The sequence below is a fragment of the Parasteatoda tepidariorum genome, chromosome 7 (assembly GCF_043381705.1).
Source record: "Parasteatoda tepidariorum isolate YZ-2023 chromosome 7, CAS_Ptep_4.0, whole genome shotgun sequence".
Lineage (NCBI taxonomy): Eukaryota > Metazoa > Arthropoda > Arachnida > Araneae > Theridiidae > Parasteatoda > Parasteatoda tepidariorum.
Window position 1 is genome coordinate 2,522,460 of NC_092210.1, and position 12,109 is coordinate 2,534,568.

The 12,109-nt window shown below is 28.9% G+C and overlaps 1 protein-coding gene across 1 annotated transcript in view; it reads right to left on the reverse strand.

The window, feature by feature from the left end:
* The window catches only part of LOC122271476 (agrin), a 373,447-nt gene that overhangs the window by 131,336 nt on the left and 230,002 nt on the right, over positions 1 to 12,109 (reverse strand). The gene's annotated exons all lie outside the window — the stretch shown is intronic.

A 12,109-nucleotide genomic window follows, 5' to 3' on the forward strand; every position in this document is an offset into this window, starting at 1 on the left:
AACCAGGAGTTCCATTATTAAGGTGGTGCCCTTCAGAGAATTAAAAATACAAAATTATCTTCATCAAAGCCGATGCTTTACATCCGGCGTTCAGTGGCAGACTACTATTTCATATTGTTTTACAACACATGGCTTTAGCGCTCTGGTGGGAAAGACAGTTACTTTTCTCAACAACTGAACAACAGTTACTTTTCTCAACAACTGAAATTTAGAATAGTGTGATTAAGAAAAATATGTGAACTGTTTTTTGCAATTTCAAATTAATATTGAAATATACAGGTTTAGAATTTTCTACAGAAAAAAGTCGNGTTGCCAGCCATAGAATTTTTTGAAAGTTAACTTAATAAATCAAAATGACATAGAAGCGCAACTAAATCAAAATTATGATACCTGAGCGGTTGACGTAACAAATCCTTCAATTCTATAAGTGTTGTATCGCCAAATGAACTACGAAAGCAGTTCCGGGGGTTGGTGAGCGTTAGCGAGCCGGGGGCGAATCCTCCTAGTCATTTTTAATTTTTGGAAATTTCAACAAAACTAATTATGTATGAAAATATAATCGAAACAATCAAATGTTATAAGCCCTTACCTTAGTTCAAATTCATCAAAATTTTATATTTAAAAGAATTATTACATATTTGATAAGAGAATTAGAAGCATTAATCAGAAATAACTGATTATTTTACACTCTTCATAAAAACCTATAAATGAAAAACATTTAACTGTAAATAAAAATTTGTAACAAATCTTTTGAAATCGACCAATGTTTCTTAAAAATGTCTCCTAAAAACATTTTTTTATATTCGATATACGATTTTGGGTGACGAGAAATTAAATTTATTTTAAATATGACGTCGACGCGCCATTCTAAGGGCAACAAAAGTAAATATGTTCAAAATGAAAAGTAAAAAGTGTTAATTATTTTGAGGTTTAAAATTAAACCAAGTTGTAAAAAAAAGCCAAAATGTGCACAAAAAAAAATTAAGAAGGAGATTTGTTTAGCATACATTATTTTATTTACTTTCTAAAAAGAAAAAAACAAACATTCATGGTTATACATTTTCGCCAATTATTAATAGGATTTACAGTTATTCGCGATTAAAATTAAAAGGTACATTAATTTCCTTTTTTTATTATAAGAATTGCCTTTTTATTTATAAAACTCCTTTGATAACATAAAAAAATTATTAATCATTTTTTTTAATAAATGTTTAAAAAATAATAATAATTCTTAATATTATTTGGCAATAAATTAGAAACAAATAGTACTTTGACAGACATCCTTAAAATCATTTTAGGAAAAACATTTAGTTTTAAATTAAAAGCAGAAAATTCCCTTTAAAATCCTCCAAGGGCATTTGGCAATATAGTATAAAATTTTCATCATAATAAAACTTTTAAAGTTTGAACCATACTTTTATTTTTAGGGACGATAAATGTAATTCGTTTTCAATAAATCTACGTCCTTGACTTTATGAGTAAATGATTTTATTTTTTATGAATATTTATTGGGTGATTAATATTAAACGAAGATGTAAATGAAAGCTAAAATATGTTATAAAATTAAACGGAAAATGAGTTTGGAACATGCTTATTTATTTTTGTAGAAGAAAAAAAAATGACAGTCAGAGAGATAAATGTTCTCCACTTATGATTAATAGTCCCTGTAGCTATTTGCAATTTGCATTAAATGCTCATTTAATTTAACTCCAATTTATTATTATTATTATTTTTTAGTTTTTAGGTATTTGAAGCACAGTTGTTAAGAAAAATGCTCTAGTAATAACACTGTCTTTGGGATTTTTTTTTCTTTTGAAATCATTAATGCATAAAATTTAAACGAATTATTTTATTTTATATTATAACCGTCGTTGAATAACCGAATCAATTTTATGGGTTTACGGCTACTAGTGTTCAACTCCATAGCCTTGCAATTTTGAACCCAATCCAGAAGACAATTGAACTCTTAGATCGAGTATTGGGAGAAACTTGCCTACGTGGTGGATGTTTTGATGGAGCTAACCCGCATTTGCGTTACATGGAGAGGAAGACCACGAGAACCTCCCACGGTTAGCAAGACGGCAAGGGGACTCTGACCCATGATCCGTCTACCACTGAGGTTATTTCCCGTCAGCACAGTGGTCGGTGCAAACCGGATGCGGAATTCGTCTCGGCTGGGATTCGAACCCTGTTCGCCTCATTGGAAAGCGAACGCTCTATCCCTTGAGCCATTGTGGCTCAAGACAACAAGAAACTAATTTGACAATAAATTAAGAAGCGATAAATATTTGACATTTTTCAGTAGTTTTTTTTAAATGCGTGAGAGAAGTGAGTGAATGAGTTAGTTAGTGCGAGAGTGACAAAAATTGACATTGGAACAAAATTAAATAGAAATTTTTAACGTTTTCAAATGCTAAACACTCAGGTTTTTTTTAACTAATTATTGAAAAACACGGTCGATATTTTTAAAGTATTTATCACAAATTTTTATTCGACTGAATACTTTGGAAGGTAAAACAATGATAAAAGGACGTCTTATGTGTTGCAAACGATTAGCCAGTTTAAAACGACAAAAAATTATGAGTTCATTTATAAAAAGCATACTGATGTCATAAATTTTTATAAATTGTTAAGTATGCGAAACATAAAACTTTATTACGTTTTTCTAGATTTAAAAATTTTATGATGATAACTTCCACACATCTAATTGAGTAATAATTTTTATATGAAATAGTTTTTAAGTGTAGCATTTTCTTTTAAGAAAATTGAAATTATTATCTGAATTAAAATTTAATTAATATTTTAAAAAAAAGCTACAACACAAAGTTTTTCTTAATTAAGTTAAAAATTGTTTGAAAAACAAGCAATATTTAAAAAAAATAATCGTTACCTCAAAAATAAGATATTCTGCATAATATTTCTTAAACTACGTTTTAAAATTGTAAATTTAAAAATATGTAAAACAATTTTAATGTATCGCTTTTTAAAAGCTTTGAAATTTAGAACGATTTTTCCTGTTGTTGTTGTCGTAGACCATTAAAGCACTGGGGTGAGATTGTTCTTGCTTTCCTGTCGCGCCACCTATGGGTAAGAATTCGACGTCTGCCACACCCATACATCACACACGTTTATAGAGTGTACCCAGTCATTATCCACAATTTTAAACTGAAACAGAGAACAATCAATCTCCAATCCAGTACTCCCATAGATATATAATTTGTTATGGGACCTTGGAGGACTTTGTGACCCAACCGATTTAACGTTGAGCATTCAGCCAGCTGGATTCGAACTCTCATTCTCACGAACGAGATGTTAATTTTACTTTTTGCATATTTCGCCATATCTCAAAAACTTTTCAAGTGAATGGAAAATTTTCGTACACAATTATGAGATTCGTTTTTCCAAAGGTAATTCCATGCAAAAAAAAATTATTTCGATAAATATTTATTATTTTTTTATTAAATGACAGTCGGTTGAATAGTTCCGGAGAAATCGGAGTGATGAATTAAATTTTAAATGTACGAGTTCTGTAATCTTTCAATTTTTCCGAACTTTAGATCAAAAGTTAGTCAAGTTGATCTTTTTTTTTTGGCCCACTATTCAAATTTCTGTGTTTTCTGCTTTTATCAAAACACGTTCAATATAGCTGAGATGCTTTTCCATATAACTACTGTTTTTGACATCCAAAATATAGGGGGTAGTCACAATCTGGGAAATATGGTCCCCATAGTTTGGTCTAGAAATCGATACAAAATTTGGACCTTGATGATAATTTTACTTTTTCGTATTTCACCATATCTCTAGCACTTTTTACGCGAATGAAAAAGTTTTTGCAAACAATTATAAAATTCGTTTGTCCGAAGATAATCCCATGGAAAAAAATTAATTTTAGCAAATATTTTTTATTTTTTTCTTATTTTATTTAAAAAGTAGTCGGAAAAAAATTTAAATTGAAAGGTATAAAATTTTTTACGTCATTTTAAAGAATGTAATAGAAATGCCGTATGCTTAAATTTCGATATCTCATGAACCATTCTACTTATTTCGCTCAAAATTTGTATTCTACCAAGTAAAATTACAGAGAATAAAATGATGCAAAAAATTGAATACCCATACAAATTTTTACATCATTTTAAATATTTTTTACACCAGTAAAATTTTTTACATTATTTTAAAGTATGTAATAGAAAAGTCGTATGTTCAAAATTCGATTTCTCAGAAACTATTCAATTGATTTCGCTCAAATTTTGTATTCCGCCAAGTAAAATTACATAGAATAAAATGATATAAAATATTGTATACCTTATTATTCAAAATTTTCTGACTATTATTAAATAAAATAATAAAAATTTACAAAAAATTATTTTTTTCATGGAATTATGTTTGGACAAACGAATTTCATAATTGTGTGCAAAAACTTTGTAATTTACTTAAAAAAATTTCGAGATATGATGAAATATCAACAAAGTAAAATTAAAATTAAGGGGTTTAATCTTTGGATTGTTTTCCAAACCAAACTATTGGAGCCCTATCTCCCAGATTGTGACTATCCCCTATATTTTGGGGGTCAGAAATCCAAATTTGTCAAAAAAATGTTGGGTTTATTCAGAGAATTTACGCTTTGTACCTGATTTTGTAACTTAATCATTAAAGTATCATTTAATGATACTTTGATGTATCATTAAATGATACTTTAATTAAAGTATCATTTGCACTAATAATTAACATATTTGAGATCATCCCTTTAAGCCAGTGGTGGGGAAACTTTTTTTAAGACGGGCCATTTGTAATAACTAGACAATCGTAGCGGGCCAAAGAATAATGATTGATCGTTAAAAAATTTATGTGTTCTATAAATATATACATATATTATTACATACACTTATTATTTTAATAGTAAAAAAGCAAAAGGTAAGAAAATTATAAGCACAAAATATAAAATGAATTTAGTGTAGTTCTTGATGTGAAGTATTATCACTTTATTTTCTGGTGTCATTACTGGTTGATGGTGCATGAGAAAAATGAAATTGAGACTGTTTCTTCAAAATTTCATCATAGTCCGGTTCCATTTGCGAAGCAGAAATTCTTAAAACTGATGAAAGGTGCTCATCTGTAATTCTGTTTCTTAAAGAAGTTTTCCTAAGCTTCATTGTTGAAAAGATTTGTTCGCATATATAAGATGAGCCGAACATTGTCATTATCTTCATTGCATGAGTAATTAGATTTGGGAAATTATCTGGACTTAAATTTTTATAAAATTCTAGTAATGGTACTGTATGAAAAGTTTGTTTCAGGAGAGTATTACAGTTCAGTTCTATTAACTCAAGTTGAAATTTTGCATCAACTTCTTCGTAATTAACATTGAATGGGGTCGCAAAAATACTAAACTCTGGTTCCATTTTTCTAAAGTCCTGAAATCTCCTTTCAAATTCTGAAGATAGTTTTCTCAAATTAATTTCGTATTTTTTAATCTTATTGTTTGATATAGTGAATTTTAAAGATTGTATTCTTGGAAAATGAGAAAAATCAGATTTAGAGATCTGATTAGCAAATAATAATAACTGTAATTTGAAACTTTTCAGGTATTGCCAAATATCGTGAAGAAACTGATTTTTCCCTTGCGATTTGAGATTAAGTATATTCATGTGTACGAGGAGGTCTGTGAAAAAAGCGAAATCAGAAAGCCACGTTTCGTTTTCTAAGACGTCAAATTGATTATAAATATCTTTATCAAGAAGAAAATTCACAATATCGTCTTTTAAATCCCAAATTCTTTCAAATACTTTTCCAGCACTTAACCAACGAACTTTTGAATAATACAGGATATCGGAATGCTCAGCATGTAACGACTCCAAAAACTGTTGAAACTGACGATAAAATAATCCTCTGGAACGAATCATATTTACTAGTTTTACAACAATATTAAGTATATGGTCAATATCTAAAGCCGACTTACAGAGAGCATCCTGATGAATAAGGCAATGCAAAAAAACAACATCATTTTCCCGATACTTAGAATTAAATTTCTCAACAAATCTTTAATTGATTCCAACCATATTAGGAGCACCATCTGTAGTTACATTACATAACTTATCAATAGGTAAACGAAGTTTATCGATGCAATTTTCAAATTCACAAAATATATCGGCACCAGTTGTTGTTCCTTTCATTGACTGCAGCCCTGCAAGTTCTTCTGTAATTTGCGGGTCGTCACATTACGAAGTAAGAACGCGTTCAAATATTCTCACGATGGCACTCTTAAGTGGACCGGATAAAACCTTTCCGCGGGCCGGACTTGGCCCGCGGGCCGTAGTTTCCCCATCACTGCTTTAAACTATTAAGTTGGAGTCCTTGAACGCGAAAATTTGATCATAAGATCAAAAGTTATGCAGGGTGGTTCGTTTTTTATTTTGCTCACCGCACACCGTATGCAACGTTTGTAAAAATATTCAGTACTGTGAGAACTACTGAGTTTTATAGAGATGGCTTTTTAAAAACCAAGAAAACCTACCTCGTTAAATCAGGGTTCGCAATAAACTGGTTTGACTCCATTCTGCAGAAAATAATCCTCTATTTACGATATTTTTTCTTGACACTATCGATTTCAATCCCAAATATGGATAAAGCGTGTAAGAAAAATCCTTAAGATATATTTTTTTCTACTAAATTTCTTTGTATATAGTATCATCTTTTCCACTCGATTAGAGAAGAAACAAGACACGCGCCGTATACGGCACTATTTCCTTCTCTGTTATCAAAAGCAAACAGCCCACCTGTAGGGGTTAAAGCTTACAAAAATAGCTGATATTGAATTTCGTTAAACGCGATCCCCTTTAAAATCAATACGAATATTGTTTTCGCTTTTTTTCTCAAACCTCTCCGGAACTTTTATCTTGTTCAACAAAAAATGAATATCTAAGTCGCACGCAAATATCCTTAAGCGATGTCTTTGATTTGAAAGAATGTTTAATTTCATTGTCTAAGTAAGCACTCCAAAATTTCTATTGAAAGTAGTAACTAAAACTGCAAGGTTACCTTTTGAATGAAAGAATAAATTCTTGAACAAAATATTTAAATAAATTCAGCGTTAGAAGGAGTGTATATCTTTTAATTCATTGAATTTATGTATGCACATTTTTTTCAACGGTTCCTAATTTTTAATGCTCTTGTTGTTTAAACACGAACTAGAACTGATTAAAAAAACAACTGAAATATTAAAGCACGAGCTAAAACATAATTAAAACACAACTCTGCTTGAAAAAAAACTACCAATACTGACGTTAAAAACTTAACAACTTTTTAATAATCTTAAACGTAACAGTTCTACCAAATAATAAACATCATATTCAAGAAAAAATCAAAACTGAAATACATCGGTGGCGGAACTAGATCACTTAAAAAATACAAGAATAACGAAGGCGCAACTAGATCACCCGTAGTTTTGTAATTTATTATCGGTTTCAAATTTCAGAAAAATAAATGATCTAGTTCATTGTTTTTAACACTTGTAACAGTGAATAAAGTAAAAGTAACGTGTAAATATTTAGTAATGTTACAGCAGTCATACGATAATTTCGGTTCTAAAACGATGACATATTTTTGTTTTTCTGCGGTAAGTGTTTAATTATAATTCCGAAATTATTGTATGTTTGTTGACAGAAAACTTTGTGTGTTACCGTTTGCTACAGTTATACAATCATAATAATGACAGATTTCTGTATTTCATTAATGGAAAAGGATTTTCATTAAAGTACCGTAACCATTGTATGCCGATTAATGTGACATTGTGTTTTGCTATAGTTTCAATACAAGTATAATTATACCATATTTTTGTATTTAAACATTGGAGGAAGTCCTTCATCATTGTACCATAACCAGCGTAAGTCTGTTAATTTGGCATTGTGAATTACGATATTTTCAGTACTGAAAGTATAATTACAGGCAATATTCCTGCATTTTAAGTTTGAAGAAGCTGCTTCTCTTTAATACCGAAGCAAATGTATGTCGGTTAATATGACATTATTTGTGTCACTATTGTTTGAGCTGTACGAGTATAATGATGGCACATTTCTGTGTTTTAACACCGAAGAAGGTGCTTGATTATAGCACCGACATCATTGTACGACTGTAAATTTAACACTGGATACTACGATCGTTTTGGTACTGTAAGTATAATTATGTCAGTATCTGTACTTTAACATTGAAAAAGTTACTTCATTGTAAAGTTATTATATGTCTGTTTATGTAATATTGTGTAAGCTTTTTTCAGAACTAAGTATGTGGAATATTCTTGTTAAACTTCTAATATTGTAAATAATATTTAATATTGTAAATAATATTTAAAACTTCTAATATTTGTAAAATTATCGTATCTCAAGATGTTGCAAAAACAAATGCGGAAAAGGTCAATGAAGGAAACACGAAAAATATCAAAACAATACATAATAACAAAGCAGATAAGTAGATTAAAATGTATTCCAAATATTTTTGAGAGGTTCTTATTTAGAGAGCTCTTTTTGACGATACAACCTCACGTTGCAGTCAGAGTGCACTAAATATGTTGCTATAATTTACTTTTAGAGTTGAAAGTTAAATTTAAAAAAAAAAAAGTTTATTTTTTTTAAAAAAAAGCATCTTAACCAAAAAATGCCTCTTCTCATCTTTTAAAGCTAACTAGTTTTCATGATATAAAATTAAATACAAACTTAAAAATAAAACATAATTATTTAATTACTAAATAACATAATTATTTAAACTTTATCATTCATAATTTGTAAATTTGATTTTACACCTTATATCAGTTGAGATCTTTCTTATGGATGTCAAATTGTATTCATAGATCCGTCTTTTCATGACGCCAAAAGAAGTGGCACATCTGCACCAAGAAAATGACAATGACTTAAAATTAAAATCGTTTGAGAAAAATCATGCACCTTCGACTGCAATTATGAAGTCAATAGAGGTTATCTCCAAGAACGACCCACCTCTATCAATGACCATTTTACTGTGGAACGGAGAGTGGTCTCTCCCGAAAGATTTAACAGTAATAATTTAATGAAAATCTTAAACATATAAAATATTTATATTTTAACAATGTTTTAAAATATTTAACGAAGCACATTAAAAATTCAGCCGTTGATTCTTAAAACAATTGTTCCTGTGAGTGGATTCACTTCAAATTGTTTCACGAATTTCATATCCTTCAGCATTTAAAAGCTTCTTCCTTATCAAGGTAGTAATTATACTATTAATTCAATTGAATTTGCATTTTCAGGTGCATTTTCTCATTTTAAATTTAAGTGTTCCGTTACATTTCTGTCAGATTTTCTCAATATCAAAGAAACTACATAAATATTATTCTGAAATAAATTTATATTATGAATTCAATTACATATACAAGTTCTCTTACATTTCTTTTTGTATACTTTCAATACGAAAGTATTCATACTTTTACTTTTTATACGCATTTATTAAATTGTATATTTAATTTTGTATTATTATAGCTTTCATCATTAAATGAATTTTTAATGACAAGATATTCAGCTTATGGGAAATAATCCTTAAAATATAAAATTAGTTTATTACGTTGTTTCCATATCTTACAATATTATAAAATGCGCAAGAAGGAATTTTCCTATTTGGAATTTGAAATCATTGGAAAACCCATCAAGATATCAGAGCAGTGGATCTCTTAAATTTGATAATGCTTCGTCGATTTTTTGACGCAACTGTCTTTCCTTCGAGTTGTTATAAAAGAAAAAAAAGGGCATTTTGATACAAATATATTTTTGATTTTTCTGTTAGGTCGCGTACTCGATCTAAATGCAAAATATTTCTATCTTGTGGTGTTTATCTGTCAAAGAAAAAAAAATTCTTTCATACATTGTAATGAAATCCTCGATTACGAAACTTGTTTCTAAAATATAAATTCTCCAGATATTTATAAAGTACAGAGAATTTGAGGGTTTCGCTTAGATTTTTTCTCTATTTAGTGAGAAAAATATGAAGGCTTATAACTTTAGTAGCTTGTCATATAAATGCAAATGTAAAAGACACATTTTATCTGCCATTTTGGAAGTATTCGGATTAATTTTTCTTTTCTCGTTTGCTATTACAATGTCATTCACTCGTTACGTTCATTTTATTTTTTTTTTCTATTTGCATTGATTTAATTAAATTCCGAATTTGGAAAAAAATGTTTACAGTTATTACGCAAACACCTTAAGGAATACGAAAAAATTCTTGCTACAAACAAATATAATTATAATTTTTTTCCTTATAAAACAATTACAATTATAATCTTATCTATAAATAATAATTGTAATTATATTACAAAAATAGAATAATGAACAAACCAAAGTAACACGAAGGAAAAACAAATGAAGGCTCTAAAATAGACAAACAAATTGCTCTAAATAGACAAACTTGCTACAAACAAATATAATTATAATTGTTTTCCTTAAAAAACAATTACAATTATAATCTTATCTATAAACAATGATTGTAATTATATTACAAAAATAGAATAATGAACAAACCAAAATAACACGAGGGAAGAACAAATGAAGGCTCTAAAATAGACAAACAATAACTTCGGTTCTATAAGCAAAAACCTTCTTCAGTGTCAAAGTACAAAATGACTGCAGTAAAGTAACGAGACAAACACGCTGCATTAAAAAAAAAGTTTGATTTAACCAGTAGGGTAAGAGAAAGAAGCCAAAAGATCTTGACATCAGGGAATAATTTAATATTTTGAAAATTTTTAATATTTTATTTAATGGTCTTTCTAGTATCCAATTCTTGCAGAACGTTTTAAACTCTATTCTAATTTAATTTTTATAACTTGCACCCAGTGGTTTCCCCCCAACCCATTCACACTTGTTTATCATTCTATTACTTTTATTATCTTATTCAAGTTTGTTCCTTTCAATCTATTAGTTAAAACACAGCTATTTTTGATGCTTTTTTTCTCTCCTTATTATAACATGTTGCCTCGATACTTTTCTATTGTTATGTTGTGTTATCTGTCGTTATTTTGTGTACACTGAAATATTTTACTTATAGAAACATAACTATAATATGTCCCTTTTTGTGCCTTTACTTGCGCTGCATTCACATTTGTTTTGTTTAATTCATACATAGCACAATGTATATCCATTCTTCATTTGAACAGGATCAAAAAAGTATAGACAATACAGTTTTATTTGATCATCGGTGTAACAGTGACTGATATTGCAATTTCCTACACCGTATTCTTGTTATGAATCTGTCCTAGAATAGAAGACAATTCCAAATTTTCGAATTCTTTTAAGTTTCAACTTTTAGCCTAAATTTATCCGTCTACCATTGAAGATACTTTACGTCAACACAGTGGTCGGAGCGAGCTGAGAATAGCCATCATCGCCGGGTTCGAACTAGGATCAACTCGAGAATCGAACGTCCTATCAATGAAGCCATCCTGGAAACTGATTTTTAATTATTGCATATTAGCTGTTAGCAAACCTATTATGGCATTTGTAAGCTAACTTTTTATTATTAAATTTAAAGGGGACATATTAAAATAAGCCAAAAATAAATAAATAAGTTAATAAAATAGTACATGTTTGAGAAAAAGGGTTACCTAGTCTTTTTAATGCTAACAAAAAAATTCAGATATAAAAAATTCAAACTCTCTTAATTATTAATGCACCTACTGTAAATAAGGTTTCAGTTAGTAATTTTAACATACAAGAGCGATATTTTTTCTATAATTTAGTTTCGAAATAAGCCGACCTGGCTGTGTAGTGGTTAGGGAGCTTACCTCAGATCAGAAAGGTCCTGGGTTTAAATACCGGACAAGTCATGGCTGCATTCAGTGTAGCAATTTTTTGTCAAACACTGCATATAGCAGTTACTGTTTTATTTTTATTTTTTTAAAATTGGTTTTGCTGATTATAAGCTATTTTTGCTGCTGATTATAAACCGAAGTGCTGATTATAAACTATTTTTGTAATTAGATATTTATAATAGTTGGTAATTTTTATCAAAACAATATCAGATTTCATCAATTTTTTAAAAACAAGCAAACCATATATACATATATATATATATATATATATATATATATATA